Here is a 19,778-nt window from a genome sequence, read left to right on the forward strand (position 1 = left end):
ATTTAGCACCCGAAAGCCGTGCCCACTGTTGGACCACGGGATGGTCTGTGTGTGAAATGACCTGGGGGCTGGTCTTCATCCGAGTGCCAGGGATTCCCAGCAGAGAGACCACTGCAAGTGACTGCCCACCACCCGCCGGACCATGCCGCTGAGCCCTGCCAGACAATGGTGGTCTCACCTGCTTCCAGGAGGCCATGGCTGGTGGCAGAGAGAACAGCACAGGCACTTACGGTTCGGCCAATCACCCATCAGGTCTGTAAGGAAAGAGAGCGGCGGTGTAACCCACACACCTCCTGGGCGTGGTGTCTGTCCCATCTGGTGACACCGAGACCCTAAGAGAGAGTTAAATGAGTCTGCTCTACTGCCTGAGCTAAGGGCCAGTTGGCTTTTAGCTCATGTGGTAGAGGCTCGTGCACCAAGCTCCAGAGGCTCCAGGTTCGAGACTGGGGCCTGTTGGCATTACACCGGCTTTTCCCATCAGTGAAGGGACGGGAAACCCCTGTCTGCACCCAGCCCCAGCTGGATCTGTGTTTCCCTTTCAGAGCGCAAGTTGGCGAGAGAAATACCAGACCCTTAACAGCCGCTGTTTCTGTGTTTCCTTCTAGCCGCGTCGGGCGAGGTGTAGCAGCTTAATGACCTCCCTGACCCTTGGACCTCATTAAAGAGGCTCGTCTGGTGCCCTCTTGACACTTGTAACACAGGAGCCCATATCTTCAAAAAGCCAGGCCCTGGCCATATCCCCTGGGCCTGCTGCTGGGTTTCCTTCCCCTGCTCCTGCAGCCTGTCCCAGGAGAGCTGTAAATGCAACAGGAGCTGCATTCTTTCCAGGCGATGTGCAGAGTCACATTTCCTCCTCCACTGGCTTAAGCATCACCCCCTCCCCACTGAGATTGCAGCCTTACGCACACATCCCTGGGGTCAGAGCAGGGTTTGGGGGGTGGCATAGCCCCTTGCTCCTTTAATTGGCCACTGGCTCTGTGCAGAGACACACACTGAGATGCTCTTTCACACACTGATGCGCTCTGTCTCTCTCTCTCACACACACACACACACACACTCTGCAGTCTAGATTCCGGCACTATGCCCATCACCGTGGCCTCGGGGTGCCTGTCTCTCTCGCCCTGTGTCTCTGAGTGCATGCAGGACTGTCTCTTTCAGTCTTTCTCTGTCTTTTGTGGGCATCACGCAATGGGAACAATGGTTTGGTCTTTGCTTCCCAGGGAAGATTCCAGGAGCTGCAAATCCTGGGGACACCTCAGCGTTTCCCTACACAGATGTACATGAGCCCAGCCACTAGATGGGAGGCTTACTCAGCTGGACAAGTGATGCCTCCTGTCTGGAGCACTGAGGTAGTCCCAACAAATAGCTCTTTCTCCGTCAATTACTGAGCACCACAGAGGTGGACTCTAAAGCAAGCGTGTCGGGCTGCTCAGAAGAAGCTCATCTATTGTTTAGTGAGATCAGGAACATGTTCTATTATTATTATTGGCTAATTACCCATGATTTTAAATAAGAACCTCCTCCTTCCTGGCCTGCCTTCTCTTGTTGTTTGAAACCCATGCCCAATCTGGCACTGATCTGGGCTGCTCTGCTGGATGGATGGAAGACTTGGTACTTGGATCTGGGTCTGGGTGTGTCAGGGTCTGGCTTCCAGGTGGAACCTGGCTGGAGGTCTGAGGCTCAGGGGAGCTAGAATCTCACCAGCCCGTTCTTGTGAGATTTTGGTACTTTAATGGGGAAATGAGATTTCCACTCTTTTGGGCCGAAACCTGGTGAGTCGAGCTATTCTTGTGTTGAGACTTCAGTCACACCAGAAGCAGAGGTGGGAAACAGTCCCCTTTCCAGTCCAACCTGGGGCCGGGGCAGGTTTGAATGCAGGGGGTGGATACAAGGGTTTGATTCTGATGCAGCTGTAGCCAAGAACCAGGTGCAATTCGGCAGTTTTGCCCGAGTTTCACTTTTGAGTGTTTGGTAACTGCAGACCTGAGGTTTGGCACGAAATCTGGAGAACCTGCCTCCAGGTAGATGAAAAACCCTGCTGAGATGTTCACACAAGCCCCAGCAAACCAGGACTGGCATTTCTCACCCAGCTCGAGGCCGGTGTGGGAGGGCCGCTGGATTCACTTTTGAAGGTGGCACCGAGGGCTGGTGTGCAGCGTAATTGCCTGCTCACAAATAGTTTGCTGGATGAGAAAACAGATTCGCTTGGGCTGGACAGTTCCCCCTTTACTGGATGTGAACATGGGCAGAGCTGTTTGTATTAACGTCTGCATATGGCAGCCTCCGGGGCTGGCGCTGAAATTCGTTCCATCAAGAAATTGAATCAGTTTTGCCCCGGGAGTGGATTGGTGCCTTCAGAGGTTAGATTAGCCAATCGAGGAACAGGGAGGATAACATGTGACTTCAGGTGTCACTCACAAAAGCTGGAAGAGTGCAAGGTGTGAGACTCTTCAGCTGCTCCCGGACAAATTGCAAATGGGGTGAATCTTGCTGAATAGCTCGGCCTGCTCTGAGGGCAGCTCTGAGTTGGGGGGTGTTGGGATGTGCCTACCCCAAAGCAGCCTTGAGGGCTGGAGAGGCCAATTAGGTTACCTGGCATCACCTGAGAGAGGGAAGGCCAGGCCTAAACCCGGAACAAGGGACGAGTTAGAGCCTGGGAAGAAAGGAGTCCAGGGAGACAGCACTGGGGACCTAGTGGACCTGTGTTGTCATTGTAGGGTCACCAGTGCAGCAGGGGGGGGCCAGCTTCCTTTGCCAGCCACTGCTATAGTGGTGCAGGCCTGCGGTGGGGCTGAAAAGTCTGGGGATGGCATTTGGACAGCGGTGGGACATTGGCAGAGTGTATTCAGGCCAATTAACTTGTGTATTAATATAGATCAAAGTGATTGTTGAAGGTAGAAGAGTGTATTTGGTGTATAGACATCATAAAACTAATGGCACGTTACTTGCACTGTTTTCTCTTGTCTGTATCCTGCTATGATGCAGCAGCAAACATTTCCATTGTGTAAACCCCTGTAACTAAATAACCCCTCAAAGAAGAGAGAATTTCAGTGCAAATGGCCAATGTGTGTGGTGACTGGCAGTCATAGACTCCAAGTGCGTGCCTCCGTCACCGTCATCAAAGGAAAAGTGGGTAAAGACACTGTTAGCTTGGTTTTGGTCAGAAGATGTTATAAATATGTATTCTAGAAAAGATCCTTCATCTCTTGACTGTTCGGACTCTTACAGGGAAGGGTACAGATGCAAAGGGAAGATCAGAATGATGAAAGGTCTAGAACAGATGACCTAGGAGGGAAGATTGGTAGGAATTAATGGTAAATACTCAGAATGGAGAGGGGTAACTAGTGGTGTTCCCCAAGGGTCAGTCCTAGGACCAATTCTATTCAATTTATTCATAAATGATCTGGAGAAAGGGGTAAACAGTGAGGTGGCAAAGTTTGCAGATGATACTAAACTGCTCAAGATAGTTAAGACCAAAGCAGACTGTGAAGAACTTCAAAAAGATCTCACAAAACTTAAGTGATTGGGCAACAAAATGGCAAATGAAATTTAATGTGGATAAATGTAAAGTAATGCACATTGGAAAAAATAACCCCAACTATACATACAATATGATGGGGGCTAATTTAGCTACAACGAGTCAGGAAAAAGGTCTTGGAGTCATCATGGATAGTTCTCTGAAGATGTCCACGCAGTGTGCAGAGACGGTCAAAAAAGCAAACAGGATGTTAGGAATCATTAAAAAGGGGATAGAGAATAAGACTGAGAATATATTATTGCCCTTATATAAATCCATGGTACGCCCACATCTCGAATACTGCGTACAGATGTGGTCTCCTCACCTCAAAAAAGATATTCTAGCACTAGAAAAGGTTCAGAAAAGGGCAACTAAAATGATTAGGGGTTTGGAGAGGGTCCCATACGAGGAGAGATTAAAGAGGCTAGGACTCTTCAGCTTGGAAAAGAGGAGACTAAGGGGGGATATGATAGAGGTTTATAAAATCATGGGTGATGTTGAGAAAGTGGATAAGGAAAAGTTATTTACTTATTCCCATAATACAAGAACTAGGGGTCATCAAATAAAATTAATAGGCAGCAGGTTTAAAACAAATAAAAGGAAGTTCTTCATGCAGCGCACAGTCAACCTGTGGAACTCCTTACCTGAGGAGGTTGTGAAGGCCAGGACTACAACAGCATGTAAAAGGGAACAGGATAAATTCATGGTGGTTAAGTCCATAAATGGCTATTATCCAGGATGGGTGAGGAATGGTGGCCCTAGCCTCTGTTTGTCAGAAGGTGGAGATGGATGGCAGGAGAGAGATCACTTGATCATTACCTGTTAGGTTCACTCCCTCTGGAGCACCTGGCATTGGCCACTGTCGGTAGACAGATACTGGGCTAGATGGACCTTTGGTCTGACCCGGTACGGCCGTTCTTACGTTCTTATGTTCTTAAGGTTGAAAAAATTGGGTTTATTTAGTCTGGAGAAGAGAATGATGAGAGGGGACATGAGAACAGTTTTCAAGTACATAAAGGGTTGTTACAAGGAGGCAGGAGGTAAATTGTTCTCATTAACCTCTGAGGACAGGACAAGAAGCAATGGGCTTAAATTGCAGCAAGGGCGGTTTGGGTTGGACATTAGGAAAAACTTCCTAAGTGTCAGGATGGTTAAGCACTGGAATAAATGACTTAGTAAGATTGTGGAATCTCCGTCATTGGAAATTTTTAAGGGCAGGTTAGACAAACACCTGTCAGGCTCTAGATAATACTTAGTCCTGCAGGGGACTGGACTAAATGACCTCTCAAGGTACCTTCCTGCCCTACAATTCTATGATTCTGTGATCCCCAGAGACAACCTGGGTACCCTGAAAAGAGTTTTGAGAAACTGGCAGTTTATTACATCACTGCCACCATTTGGAATTACAAACCGCGACTCACCTGTGTATAGATTTTACCTGCTTTAACCTCTCTTTCCTTTTTCTTAGCTAATAAACCTTTCAATAGTTCACTAGAGAATTGGCGGTCAGAGTTGTCTTTGCTGCAGGGTCCAGAGTGCCAATTGATCTGGGGTAAGTGACTGGCAACTTGAATGTGATGTGATCTTTGGTGTAAGTGACCATTTATCCAGTCTGGCTGGGTGGCAAGATCGATAGGCGCGTCTAAGGGGGCTGTCTGTGACTCCATGGTAACCCTGGTATTGTGATCCGGGAGTTCACATTTGGCACTGGGTTGGTGAAATCTAATTCTATGTTTTCTGACAGTCCACCCTGAGGTCGGCCCTTGCGGCCGTGAGCCACTCCAGACAGCGTGACAAGGGGTCCTGTTGGACTTGGTAACCCCAGAAGAGGTGGACTAAATAGTGACCTGGCCAGAGGCCCAAGTTACCAGAAGAGAGACTATCCCAGAGCGAGCAGTGGGCAGCAAGGGGATACTCGATGCATTCTCAGACCTCGACACAAGGAGACGCACTAGCCGTGGGTGGGAACCCCATTACAGGGGGTAGAGGGTGGACTGGCCGATAGCCTCTTCTGAGAACATTGTCTTTCCTCCTGCTTGGGAACACGTGGGGCAGAAAATGAAACTGTCCCACTCCTTCTGAGACCCTCAGGTTCTCCGTGTCTGAGCAGTGTTTGGCTTGTCTGGAGACATGTTCGTTAACCCCACCCACGATTTCCCTGACAATTAATTTTGAATGGCTTGAAAATTCGCCACCTGACCCTGGTGTCATCAGAAAACGCTCCCAAAGACTTCCTCACCCTCTTGATGTTCCTAATTGTTATCGAACACATTACACTTGCCATTCTAGGAGCGGTTGGAAAGTGTTATTATTTCATTCGGGTAAACTGAATCACTTCAAGTTTCGTTCCCTCTGGGCCCGATCATCAGCATATCTGATCAGCAAACATCTGTCTAAGCTGCCCGCTCATGCCTCGCAGGAAGCCCAGGGGAGAAAAAATATCCTATTAAGCGACGATGCTGCTGACGTCCCTTTCTGTCATTTGCTCTTCCCCCCCGAGTTTTATTGCAGAAGGACATTTGCATGGAAAGAAGATCTTTGTATCTGAAGATTTTTCAGGCTCCTGCTGCTTATTTCCCATCTGGAATCTTAATCCCCTGTTTGTGACATCATAGCTGGTTGCTGTGGAAATTGGGGCTGTGTGCTGCTTCTGTGTACTGAGCCGTGGCTCGGTGGGGCTGGAATAACAAACCCGAGCATTTCTGCAGCACTTTCAAACTGATTCAAAGGACAGGCAGGTCAAATTTTGCTCAACATTTTAGAATAATAAATAGGCAGCATGGATTTCAGCTGGGAGTCAGGACACCAGGTTCCAAGCCTGGGCCTGCTACTTTCTCATTTTGTGACCCCCGATGGGTCACACCCCTGCTCTGTGCCTCAGTTTCCCCATCTGAAATAGGGCTACCTAGGGGGGGAGGGGATTTCATGGGGATTAATTACTTAATTTCTGCAGAGTTCTTTTAACTCACACAGGGCTACTGCAATGCTTAAATAATGGCAATATTTGTATCATTCCCAAAGCATTCTAGGCACTGAATTATTAATACAACAACAATAATCATCATAATAAATCGTAGGGTTTTGAGCAGAGGCAATAAATACCCAGTCTCTGCCCCAATCAGCTTAAACTCTGAGGCCTCGTCTAGAGAGTAGAGATAACGCAGAGTTTGGGGGTGGGGTGGGGGATTGTACAGCCTATTCTGAACCACGCTCTGCCACGTCTTCAGCTGACCCGGGCTCTGAGTCTCATTGCTGTGGGTCGTTGATTATAATGTAGACGGACCCTCAGTTGTTTTGGAAAAGATCAGCTAGAGAGATTTTTATTTCACGGTAATTATTGCTAGGTAACGAACGCCACCTGCCCCTTGAGCCACGATTGAGTGACTGATTTCTTGGCGGCGTCCTGGCAGGTGTTGGTCTTGAGGAGGGATGTGAAGGAGGAGAAGGATCAGTTTGGGAGAGGATGCTCCACACATGAGGAGCAGCGTCGAAGAAAGTGCAGAGAGTGAAGAACTTGGAAGTGTCTAGTTAGTTCCCACAGAGACACGCTCACAGCCCCATCCAGCGGCGGAGATCAAGAGTATTATCCTCAGCGTATGGATGGAGAAACTTTCCCAGACTTGAGAGCCCTGGCACTCTACTGAACCTGCTCTCAGCAAGGTCTCTAATGACCTCTTCCCAGCTACAGCTGCGAACCAGAACTCCACCCTTATCCTCTTTGACCTGCTGATCAAGCGTTTCTCCTTGAAATCTTGTGCTCCCTCAGCTTCCATGACTGTGTCCTTTCCTGGTTCTCCTTCTGCCTCTCTTATTGCTCCTTCAGCGTGTCCTTTGGAGGATCTGCTTCATGCCTTTCAACTTTCAGTGGAGGCTACACAGGGCTTCATCCGTGGTCCCCTTCTTTTCTCCCTCTGCACCTTATCTCTGGGTCATCTCATCTGCAAACACACATTCAACAACCAGCACTGTGCTGACGACTCCCTGCTCCAGACCTGTCTCCTTCTATCCAAACTAGAATCCCAGTGCTGGTGGTCTCGACACTTGTTTGATTTCTCCCTTCACTGCGCTCTGATCATCCTTTCTGGAGACTGTTAGTTCCTGGTAAACAGAACAAAGCTGCTCAGTGCAGTGACAGGTCTGGAAAAAAGCATCTCGTTCCTGTAAGCGAAACCAAATGTTTTCATTGATGGACTCAAAAAGGGGGCCATTCCAGATGTCCTGGTAGAAGATCCTGGGACATGTGCCATAGGAAAGCAGGACTGTCCTGGTTAAATTGGGACATAGGGTACTATACCAAAGTCCCAAAGCAAGCCAGTGGCAGGGATAGGACCAACGCTGAGTGGTTCCTGGCTCCCAGCCACCACGCGGAGTCCAGGCCTCTCCAGACCCCTACTCTGTGCTTCCCTCTCATCCCCGGAGATGAAGGCTCCATCTCCAGCACCCCTTCACTTGCTGGTCCTGTTATCTCTTTATTGCTCTCTGTACCATTACGTTTTGTTTGGGTCTGAATGTGATAAGCTCCAGATTTGGGCCTTTTTTAAACAGCCAAATATTTGTGGAAACCAATACTGAGTCTGACTCGTTTTCCCTCCTTAACGCAAATCTAATCCAGATACGAGCCAACCTGCAGGAGCTCCGGCTGCTATTAATACGTCCAGCATTTCCAGCCGCAATGGTTTCCATTAAGGAGGAAAGCCACCGGGAGTTTATTTATCTCTACGTACCTCACGCTGGAGTGGCAAAACCCCTTTGCTATTTCAGTCCTGGGCACCCCACCCACAGCTCTGCCCCTCATTCCAGAGCCACAGCCGTCCTCCTACCAGCCTCAGGTTCTCTCCACGTGTACACACACGGCTCCCTTCCCCCCCAGGCCAATGTGCTTCGGTCCTGACCCACAGCTTCTCCGCTTTCCCAGCTCTGGGCTCCCCCGACCCACACGCATAAGGCTTTGTTGGTATCCCTCCTCTGTCCTGCCCCGCAACCCCCCTGCTATTCGAGTCCTGGGCAGCTCTGGAGCCGAGGTTGGGAGTCTGGCTGAGCGGTATGGTCGGCGTGGGGATCTCCAGAGAGGGGCATTCGGAGAGGTGACCATTGTTTCGAAGGGGATTTAATTATTTGGTTTTTTAAATTTTCAAACCTGATACCCATCGTCTTTTTCTTTTCCCGTGTGTTCCCTCCACAGGAGGCTTCTGCTCAAGATCCCCAGCGCCCTGTGGGAAGCGGTGCCAACCTCGTGCTGAGGATTCAGAAGGCTCCCTTGCCGAGCTGAAAAAACGGAGATAATCCACGAAGATAATGAATAAAACCTCCACGATGCAGTGAGTGGCCAGAAGGCAATTAACACCGCACCGAGCCTTCTCCGTGGCGCGTCTCCCATCTCTGCCTCTCCCAGCAATCCAATCCCGCCCACGCTGCGGATTAGGCCCCAGGGGTGAGGGCGTTGGATGATGGAAGGGGGACTCCTGCCATGACCTTTCTCCCAGCCTGCTCAGAGCTGGGGTCCCCGAGTGTGAGCACGGGACTGGGGCTGGTGTGGACAGGCAGGGAGGGCATGTGAGAACCTAACGGCTCTCTCCATTGATCCATGCAGCACCTTCCAGCTCCATACTTGTCAGCCTCCCTGGGCCAGCCCCGCCCCGTCTGAGACAGTCCCTGCCTTGTCCCCCCAAATCCATTGCAGCCCCTCGTCCGGCTTTCCATTGTCCCCTCCCCTCTCTATTCCTTTCCTGTTTCAGTTCTTACTCTCTTTTCCCCTCTCCAAGATCTCTCCTTCCTGTCTCGGCCTCTCTCTCAAATGTCTCTCACTTTCCCCGGTTCCATTCCTCTCTGCCCTCTTCCCCAGTACATAGCTGGCATCGGGCCCTCTGTGAGCTTCCAGCCGCTACGGGGCAACATGTTCTCCCCAGAGCAGGTTTGATAGTCCTGCCGACAGAGAAGGTTCTGAAGCGCCCGTCACCATTGTATCTGGGCGCTATCTGCATAGAAGTAGAAGTAAGTCAGAACTTGTAGCAGAGCCAGCCCCCTCTCTTCCCTGCCTGCATGTGGGCAGAGCAGGGAGTGGAGCGCAGATCCCAGGTCAGCTCTCCCCAGACGTGCCCCACAGCCTGGTGATCCTCACTCCACCTACACCACACAGCCAGCAGGATGGGAGCATCATGAGCCATGATCGAGGAGTTTGTAGCCAGGGCCAGGGAACCATCTGAGATGTCCCAGATCTTGAAGCCTGGTCTGGGAGTCCCCAGACAGATGATGCATCCTGACCTCCACCTACTGTTTGTAAAACCAGGTGGGCTGAGAAGCTAATCAGACTGTAACTTCAGCCAAGGCACTGCCCACAGTAGCCCTGATTGGAGGATCGCCCAGCTCCACCGATTGGTCCAACGACTCTATTTAAGCTAGAAGGTGGCATAGGACGTTTGTCCAGGCAACAAGGTGATTTCCTGTTGTGGCTGCATTGGTCCCTGTGTGTGCCTGCCTCCTGCACCCACCCCTGTTCCTGCCTCCTGCTCCGCTCCTGGCTCCTGCCTCACTCCTGCCTTTGCTCCTGTTCCCACCGGGCTCTCGTTCCGCGCTTGATCCTTGCCTCTCCTCCAGTTCCTGCTCTTACACCTCGCCTCCAATCACCAGTGACCAGTCCTGACTCCGGCCCCGGCCTCCGACTTCCAACCTGGACCCTGTCTCTGGCTTGACCCTTGGCATTTGGTATCCGGCCTCAGCTCTGACACTCAGCTTTGATTTCCGGTTCTGACTCTGGCTTGACCCCTGACTCTGGTAATTGGCAGTTGACTCTGATGCTGACTGTTGGCTTTGTTCCCCAACCTGGTAGCCTGCTCCAACCACTAGGCCTGACTCCTGCTCTGACTACTAAGCAAGACCACCTGCATCCCGCTCCATAACACTGTCCTCAGAATGGGATGTCCGTATGGTCATGATTCTCTTTCCCATTGGAGAGGGAAGGAGGAAGCCTGAGGTGGATGGTCAATGAGCCAATAGCTCCTGGCTATTGTCAACAGAAGTTCACCAGCCCACATCCAAAATTCCTAGATTCCAAGGCCAGAAGGGACCATCCTGATCATCTAGTCTGACCTCCTGCAGAGCACAGGCAGAGACCTTCCCCAAACAATTCCTAGAGCTGAGCTTTTAGAAAAACATCCCATTTTGATTTAAAATTTGTTGACGATGGAGAATCCACCACAGCCCTTGGTAAATTATTCCCATGGTTAATTACCCTCACTGTCAATAATTTATCCCTTATCTCTGGTCTGAAATTGTCTAGCTTCAATTTCCCGCCATTGGATTGTTTTATACCTTTCTCTGCTAGATTGAAGAATCCATTATTACATATTTGTTCCCCGTGTAGGTACTTGTAGACTGAGATCGTCACCCTGTAACCTCCTCTTTGTTAGACTCAAAGAGCTCAATTTATTTAGCGTATCACTTTACAGCAGGTGTGAATTCTATCCCCATGAAATCCTTTAATCATTCTCGTGGCTCTTCTCTGAACCCTCTCCACATCCTTCTTGAATTGTGGGCACCAGAACTGGACACAGGATTCCAGCCGCAGTCACACCAGTGCCAAGTAGAGAGGTAAAATAACCTCTCTGCTCCTACTCCAGATTCTCCTGTTTACACAACCCAGGATCACATGCGCTCTTTTGGCCACCACATCATATTAGAAGCTCATGTTCTGCTGATTATCCACCATGACCCCCAAATCTTTTTCAGAGACACTGCTTCCCAGGAGAGGTTCACCACTGGTTAAAGATGGCCGACATTCTTTCTTCCCAGATAGTTACATGTCCATTTAGCTGTATTAAAATGCATTATTGTTTGCTTGCATCCCATTTACCTAGCAAACCAGATCACTCTGAATCGGTGACCTGCCCTCTTCATTGTTTATCAACTCCCCAATTTTTGTGTCATCTGCAAACTTTATCAGTGTGATTTTTGTTTTCTTCCAGGTCAAAATTGCTGCTTGGTGTAGTCTGCTCTATAAACTGTGTGTCCGTCTTGGTTCTCCTGCCAGTTCTCTCTCTCTGCACAATCTCACCTCTCTTCGCACAAAAGGTTCTCCTCCTCTGCAGCTCCTGCCACTGGAACAGCCTCCTTACAACCTGCCATCTCACCCTCATCTCACTCCAAACCTCGGCAGGAAACACCTCTCCCCTCTCTTGCTGCTGCCTCCGAACACCTTCCTACCTCCGTGATCGCTCTGAAGCGAAGTGATTCAAGCTACCCTCCATAAAACATGGTAATGCTGCTGCATTCTATAATTTATAATGCACTCCTATGATCCCCCCGCCCCCAGTCCCCTCCTCTGGCTGCAGCCTTTGGAGATGCAGCAGGCACCAAAGATGCTGCACACCACAAAGCTGTGTTGCATCGCTGCTTCTTTCTTTGTAGGTTCCAGCTGAGCAGGCAAAGACCTGTGTGCTCCTCTGGTGAAAGGAGCTGGACTATGGGTAAGTCTACAGTGCAGTCAGGCACATGCAGCATCCCGAGCTCAGGATGCCTCCTACCTTGCCGGGTCCTAGAGCCCAGGTTCCGACCCAAACATCTGCACCACTATTAAACAGCTTCTTAGCCCAGGCTCCTTAGCCTGAGTCAGCCAGCAGGGGCCATCCATGGGTATTTAATTGCAGTGTAGACACACCCTGTGAGCTCTGACAACTGGAGGTCTCTGCTTACCCATAGGCTCAGGTAAGCCCCGGGCAGTGACAGCACCACAACCCTTACAACGGCCTTTAGCCACAAGCCAAGGTGGAGGTCACCAACCTCTCTGCTGGGACGGTTCATGGCAAACGAGAATGGAATGCAACAGGCCAGTGTGCGCTGCTGCCCTCTGCTGGAGAAAACCAGAAGAACTCAACTGTGTTTCATGAGCCCTATGCTCCTAGCACCTTGTGGGGAGTCTCCTTTAGTTCAAGTGGTAGAGCGTGGGGATTGCTGAGTGGGAGGATGTGAATTCTATCCCCATGAAATTCCTGCCAAGCTCCATGGTAGCGATCATGAAATCCCAACTAGCCCTGGATTTGTTGAGCTGCTAAGCAATGCCATAGCCTGTTACCTCTTCCATGCTCCCAACTCAGAGATGGATCATTGAGCCGCTGCATGATGTAATGGTGCTGGGATAGGGACAGCTGTCTTGTGATGGGCTGGACTGAGACCTAGGAAATTCCAGAGGGCTCCAGACAGCTCTCAGTTAAGAAGGGCTTGCTGTCACTGTCAGCCTGGGCTGGAATGGAGCTGGCATCTTGGAGGTAGAAAGCTGTATGGCACCTCATCATTCAGCTGAGTTGTTTTCCCTCTGTCTGGGGCTTCTGTTTACCGGGGTGTGACACTCCGGGGCATTATCCAGACCAGAGAGGGGCTGTGTTATCACCTGCCCTGTAAACCTCCCGCCTCAGGAATGTCATACCGGGCCATGGCTGCTTAGAATCATAGAATCTCAGGGTTGGAAGGGACCTCAGGAGGTCATCTGGTCCAACCCCCTGCTCCAAGCAGGACCAATCCCCAACTACATCATCCCAGCCAGGGCTTTGTCAAGCCTGACCTTAAAAACCTCTAAGGAAGGAGATTCGTCCACCTCTCTAGGTAACCCATTGCAGTGCTTCACCACCCTCCTAGTGAAAAAGCTTTTCCTCATATCCAACCTAAACCTCCCCCACTGCAACTTGAGACCATTACTCCTTGTTCTGTCATCTGCTACCACTGAGAACAGTCTAGATCCATCCTCTTTGGAACCCCCTTTCAGGTAGTTGAAAGCAGCTACCAAATCCCCCCTCATTCTTCTCTTCTGAAGACTAAACATCAGCCTCTCATAAGTCATGTGTTCCAGCTCCCTAATCATTTTTGTTGCCCTCCGCTGGACTCTCTCCAATTTATCCACATCCTTCTTGTAGTGTGGGGCCCAAAACTGGACAGAGTGCTCCAGATGAGGCCTCACCAATGTCGAATAGAGGAGAACGATCACATCCCTCGATCTGCTGGCAGTGCTTCCATTGATTCCAAGTCCTTCCCTCTGTCCAAGGCCTGGTGCGGATTCTGGCAGAGGGGAAGGGAGTTAGAGCTAGGGACAAATGGAAAAACTGCAGCCTGAGGCTGCTTTGTAAGTGACTGGTCCTGGTGTGTGAGCTTCAGTCAATGCTTCCCTGGAAGGCACAGAGGTGTGGCGGGGATGCCCCCGAGCCCAGAGGAGCAAGATATTTGACCCTTTGCTTCCAGGGATTGTCACTTGCTGTGACAGGGCCGTTCCTGTGGCACTCGGTCAGCGTGCCATGTCCCATGCCCCTCCGCTGTACCCTCTAACTGCGGGACTGGCGACTTCGCAGAGCCCCCCGGCCCCTGGTGTGCTCGGGGGGCGAGGGGGTTCTCCTGAAAAGCATTGCAAGTGCATCTGGTGCTTGTGCAAGTAGGGGGCTGAGGGTGTAGGCTACGTCCAGGGTGCACACAGGCCTACAGACGCCTCATCTCCGCTGGTGCGCTTCTGGCCTCACCCCCACCCAGCTCAGCAGAGACCTGCCCTCACGGGGAGGCACCCGATGTCCAGAACCTGGGTGAAACTCGCCAGCCTCCTTTCCATCTGCTACCCGAGCTGGGGCTTGATCTCAGGGCCCCGACGCTAGTGCCCCGACTCCTCTGCACCACGCAGAGGCCTCGAGCTGCCAGCTGGCTGGAGAGCAGGCCTCCCGGGGTGGCTGTGAAGGGAACCTGTCACGCTGTAACAATTAGCTCCGTCCTCAGCAAACTGTAATCACCGAATTGTTCTGGGATAATTATGTCTTGATAACAACATCACACGTTCGGGTTCCTTTATTGCTGTTCCCGTTAATTATAATTACCATGCAAATTGTGGCATGTAAGCAACCCCAGGTGATTAACAAGGCTGTGAGAGCCTTGGGAAGGACTGTGACTGCGAATACAGAATCTTCTATTTATCTCACTGTCTGTCCCCACACACCCACATCTGTCTAGCTTGCTGTCTAGCCCCATATATACCTTCTATCTAGTTCATTATCTCTTGCCATAAACACCCTCCGTCTATCTCACTATCTATTCCCATAAACACACCATCTATTCCTGCATATACCACTATCTCTCCCCATATGCACCTGTAATGAGGCGGTGTGGCTCCCCTCCGCCACGGAGGAGGAAGAGCCCAGCTGGAGGCCAGAGTGGGCGGAGCTAGGGAGCTCTGAGCCCACCCCTCAAAGGGTCAGGCAGTGACCCGGAACTATAAAGGCCGGCCCTCAGAGCTCAGTAGGAGCCCAGCCGCCGGAAAGAGCAGACGTCCCTAGGGGAGCCCGAGATTGGGAAGCTCCTGCGGCCCAAGGCAGCCGCCCAGACTGGCCAGAGCTACCCCGCGCCCGCTACCAGGAGGAGCCGCCGGAGCTCCCCCGCGCCCGCTACCCGGAGGAGCCGCCGGAGCTACCCCGCGCCCGCTACCCGGAGGAGCTGCCGGAGCTCCCCCGCGCCCGCTACCCGGAGGAACTGCCGGAGCTACCCTGAGCCCACTACCCGGAGGAGCTGCTGGAGCTCCCCCGCGCCCGCTACCCGGAGGAGCTGCCAGAGCTACCTGCGCCCGCTACCCGGAGCAGCTGCCAGAGCTCCCCCGCACCCGCTACCCGGAGGAGCAGCTGGAGCTCCCCCGCGTCCGCTACCCGGAGGAGCTGCCGGAGCTACCCCGCGCCCGCTACCCGGAGGAGCTGCCGGAGCTACCCGCGCCCGCTACCCGGAGCAGCTGCCGGAGCTCCCCCGCGCCCGCTACCCGGAGGAGCTGCCGGAGCTCCCCCACGTCCGCTACCCGGAGGAGCTGCCGGAGCTCCCCCACGTCCGCTACCCGGAGGAGCTGCCGGAGCTTTCCCGCGCCCGCTACCCGGAGAAGCTGCCGGAGCTCCCCCGCGCCCGCTACCCGGAGCAGCTGCCGGAGCTCCCCCGCGCCCGCTACCCGGAGGAGCTGCCGGAGCTCCCCCACGCCCGCTACCCGGAGCAGCTGCCGGAGCTCCCCCGCGCCCGCTACCCGGAGGAGCTGCCGGAGCTCCCCCGCACCCGCTACCCGGAGGAGCTGCCGGAGCTGCCAACCAACCCCTGCCGCGACGAACCCATGCTCCTGGATCCCCCAGAGGCCAATGCCAGGACCCAGGTAGGACCCAAGCGGGAGTGTGGAAGTGGCCCGGGGGCAGCCGACCCCCATCTGGCTGCAGCACTACCAGAGCCCATGTCAGTGTGTTGCGGCCAGGATCCCCACTGACCAAGCAGCGGATTGTCAGCCGCTGCTAGGGCCCCAGGCTGGGACGCATTGTAGTGGGAGGGCCTGCGTCCCCTCTGCCCCCCCACTCCTGGGTGGCAGACTCCCCCTCTTCCTGGCCTGAGGAGGCCGAAGCCTGTTACTGCTCAACCCTGCCTGAGCACCCTGACTCAGTGTTTGTTGCCCTGCCTGACCTAGGGCCGGGGCTCATAACTGTTATTACGGCTCAGCCCTGCCTGAGGGCCTGAGCCTCCCGACTCAGTGGTTGTTGCCCCGCTGGAGGCACAGCCAGATGAACCACCTTTTGGCCGACTCCTGCAAGGGCTACCGTGGGAGACCCTGGGCCAGACTGATCCCCCGGACCCATCGGGGTGTAGTGAGCCGGCGTGGCTCCCCTCCGCTCCGGAGAGGGTCGAGCCCCGGTGAACTCTTGTACAGCACCCCACCTCTATCTGTCTCACTGTCTATCTAGATATAAACTATATAAAGTCAATTTTTTCATGTCTGAAGACTGGTGACCTCGTAGCAGAATTTTTGGAAGGCTTCTCCATCCATCGCTACCTTCGCACACTCAGCAGCTGACCTCCCCATGATCCATCACACGCCATCCCATCCATCTCCTCCTCGGTTGTCCCCATATTGACTGGGAACATTTCACTTCAGGACGAAATGCAGAGACAAAATTTCTCGATACTTTAAATGACTGCTTCATGGAGCAGCTGGTACGGGAACCCACAAGGGGAGAGGCAACTCTAGATTTAATCCTGAGTGGAGCTCAGGAGCTGGTCCAAGAGGTAACTATAGCAGGACCGCTTGGAAATAGTGACCATAATACAATAGCATTCAACATCCCTGTGGTGGGAAGAACATCTCAACAGCCCAACACTGTGGCATTTAATTTCAAAAGGGAGAACTATACAAAAATGAGGGGGTTAGTTAAACAAAAGTTAAAAGGTCCAGTGACTAAAGTGAAATCCCTGCAAGCTGCATGGGTGCTTTTTAAAGACACCATAATAGAGGCCCAACTTCAATGTATACCCCAAATTAAGAAACACAGTAAAAGAACTAAAAGAGAGCTACCGTGGCTTAACAACCATGTAAAAGAAGCAGTGAGAGATAAAAAGACTTCCTTTAAAAAGTGGAAGTCAAATCCTAGTGAGGCAAATAGAAAGGAGCACAAACACTGCCAACTTAAGTGCAAGAGTGTAATAAGAAAAACCAAAGAGGAGTTTGAAGAACGGCTAGCCAAAAACTCCAAAGGTAATAACAAAATGTTTTTTAAGTACATCAGAAGCAGGAAGCCTGCTAAACAACCAGTGGGGCCCCTTGACGATCGAAATACAAAATTAGCACTTAAAGACGTTAAAGTCATTGCGGAGAAACTAAATGGATTCTTTGCTTCAGTCTTCATGGCTGAGGATGTTAGGGAGATTCCCAAACCTGAGCTGGCTTTTGTAGGTGTCAAATCTGAGGAACTGTCACAGATTGAAGTGTCACTAGAGCAGGTTTTGGAATTAATTGATAAACTCAACATTAACAAGTCACCGGCACCAGATGGCATTCACCCAAGAGTTCTGAAAGAACTCAAATGTGAAGTTGCGGAACTATTAACTAAGGTTTGTAACCTGTCCTTTAAATCGGCTTCGGTACCCAATGACTGGAAGTTAGCTAATGTAACGCCAATATTTAAAAAGGGCTCTAGAGGTGATCCCAGCAATTACAGACCGGTAAGTCTAACATCGGTACCGGGCAAATTAGTCGAAACAATAGTTAAGAACAAAATTGTCAGACACATAGAAAAACATAAGCTGTTGAGCAATAGTCAACATGGTTTCTGTAAAGGGAAATCGTGTCTTACTAATCTATTAGAGTTCTTTGAAGGGGTCAACAAACATGTGGACAAGGGAGATCCAGTGAACATAGTGTACTTAGATTTCCAGAAAGCCTTTGACAAGGTCCCGCACCAAAGGCTCTTACGTAAATTAAGCTGTCATGGGATGAAAGGGAAGGTTCTTTCATGGACTGAGACTTGGTTAAAAGACAGGGAACAAAGGGTAGGAATTAATGGTAAATTCTCAGAATGGAGAGGGGTAACTAGTGGTGTTCCCCAAGGGTCAGTCCTAGCACCAATCCTATTCAATTTATTCATAAATGATCTGGAGAAAGGGGTAAACAGTGAGGTGGCAAAGTTTGCCGATGATACTAAACTATTCAAGATAGTTAAGACCAAAGCAGATTGTGAAGAACTTCAAAAAGATCTCACAAAACTAAGTGATTGGGCAACAAAATGGCAAATGAAATTTAATGTGGATAAATGTAAAGTAATGCACATTGGAAAAAATAACCCCAACTATACATACAATATGATGGGGGCTAATTTAGCTACAACGAGTCAGGAAAAAGATCTTGGAGTCATCGTGGACAGTTCTCTGAAGATGTCCATGCTGTGTGCAGAGGCGGTCAAAAAAGCAAACAGGATGTTAGGAATCATTAAAAAGGGGAGAGAGAATAAGACTGAGAATATATTATTGCCCTTATATAAATCCATGGTTCGCCCACATCTCGAATACTGTGTACAGATGTGGTCTCCTCACCTCAAAAAAGATATTCTAGCACTAGAAAAGGTTCAGAAAAGGGCAACTAAAATGATTAGGGGTTTGGAGAGGGTCCCATACGAGGAAAGATTAAAGAGGCTAGGACTCTTCAGCTTGGAAAAGAGGAGACTAAGGGGGGACATGATAGAGGTATATAAAATCATGAGTGATTGGAGAAAGTGGATAAGGAAAAGTTATTTACTTATTCCCATAATACAAGAACTAGGGGTCACCAAATGAAATTAATAGGCAGCAGGTTTAAAACAAATAAAAGGAAGTTCTTCACGCAGCACACAGTCAACTTGTGGAACTCCTTACCTGAGGAGGTTGTGAAGGCCAGGACTATAACAATGTTTAAAAGGGAACTGGATAAATTCATGGTGGTTTAGTCCATAAATGGCTATTAGCCAGGATGGGTAAGAATGGTGTCCCTAGCCTCTGTTCGTCAGAGGATGGAGATGGATGGCAGGAGAGAGATCACTTGATCATTGCCTGTTAGGTTCACTCCCTCTTTCGCACCTGGCATTGGCCGCTGTCGGTAGACAGATACTGGGTTAGATGGACCTTTGGTCTGACCCGGTACGGCCGTTCTTATGTTCTTATGTTCCCTACGAGGATGACCCACCACCATTCCTTCCAGGATCACTTTCTCAAGGTCGTTTCCATCTCTCTGCCTGATGTGACCAAAGCACATGAGTTTTTGCCTGTTGATTTCGGACAACAGTGTCTGCTTCTCTCCAGTAAGATTTCTAACTAACAGGCATAAGTCAGGAGGCCCAAATTATGGTTGAAACCCAGAGAGGAGTGACTTTGCAATCAATGTGACAGAGAAGAGATTGAGGCTTTCTACTCCAACGTCCCAAAGATGCCCTGGCATGAGAGAGATTTTCTCAACTGATCAGGGCTCTTCAAAGACATCTCAGTGCGAAGAGATGAGGAGAGGCTACCCCAGACCCTGGGACACAGAGCAAGCCACCACAGGTCATGCAGAAATTGGTCCTGCTGACAAAGAACATAGGGGATCAAGCCCCAAGCAGAGCCTGTGACCCTGTCCCAGGTGGGTCGTGCCTGCCCCCCAACAGACTGGGGTGGGGCTGACACTTTCGTACTTTGGCAACACCTGTAGAGCTAACCAATCGAATCTGTCTCTGTCTGTCTCAGCCACACGTGTCCATCATCACCATCAACCTCCATCCAGATGGAGCACGGCATGCTGGGACCCGGCGCCTCCATCGGCCAAGCTCACCTCGACTCTGAGGGGCATCTCCTGGCTCCTTCTGAGTCAACAGCCCCTGCTCGAGGCACCAGCCCCTCGGAGCCACAGGAGTGCGCTGGAGGACATGAGAGACGATCGCCAGAGAGTTGATGGACAGTCCCCTTTCAGAGCAGAGAAGAAGGTGTTCGTGGGCTGGATTCCAGC

The 19,778-nt window shown here is 51.1% G+C and overlaps 1 long non-coding RNA gene across 2 annotated transcripts in view; it reads left to right on the forward strand.

Moving 5' to 3' along the window:
• The first annotated feature begins 8,713 nt into the window (after window positions 1-8,713).
• Window positions 8,714-19,778, forward strand: part of LOC123373138 — a 40,262-nt gene continuing 29,197 nt past the window's right edge. For both annotated transcript variants that reach the window (XR_006580580.1, XR_006580579.1), the window contains exons 1-3: window positions 8,714-8,835; window positions 11,479-11,768; window positions 11,921-11,979. This is a non-coding gene — a long non-coding RNA (uncharacterized LOC123373138). The remainder of the gene's footprint in view (window positions 8,836-11,478; window positions 11,769-11,920; window positions 11,980-19,778) is intronic.

Source organism: Mauremys mutica, chromosome 6, assembly GCF_020497125.1.
Source record: "Mauremys mutica isolate MM-2020 ecotype Southern chromosome 6, ASM2049712v1, whole genome shotgun sequence".
Classification (NCBI taxonomy): Eukaryota; Metazoa; Chordata; order Testudines; family Geoemydidae; genus Mauremys; species Mauremys mutica.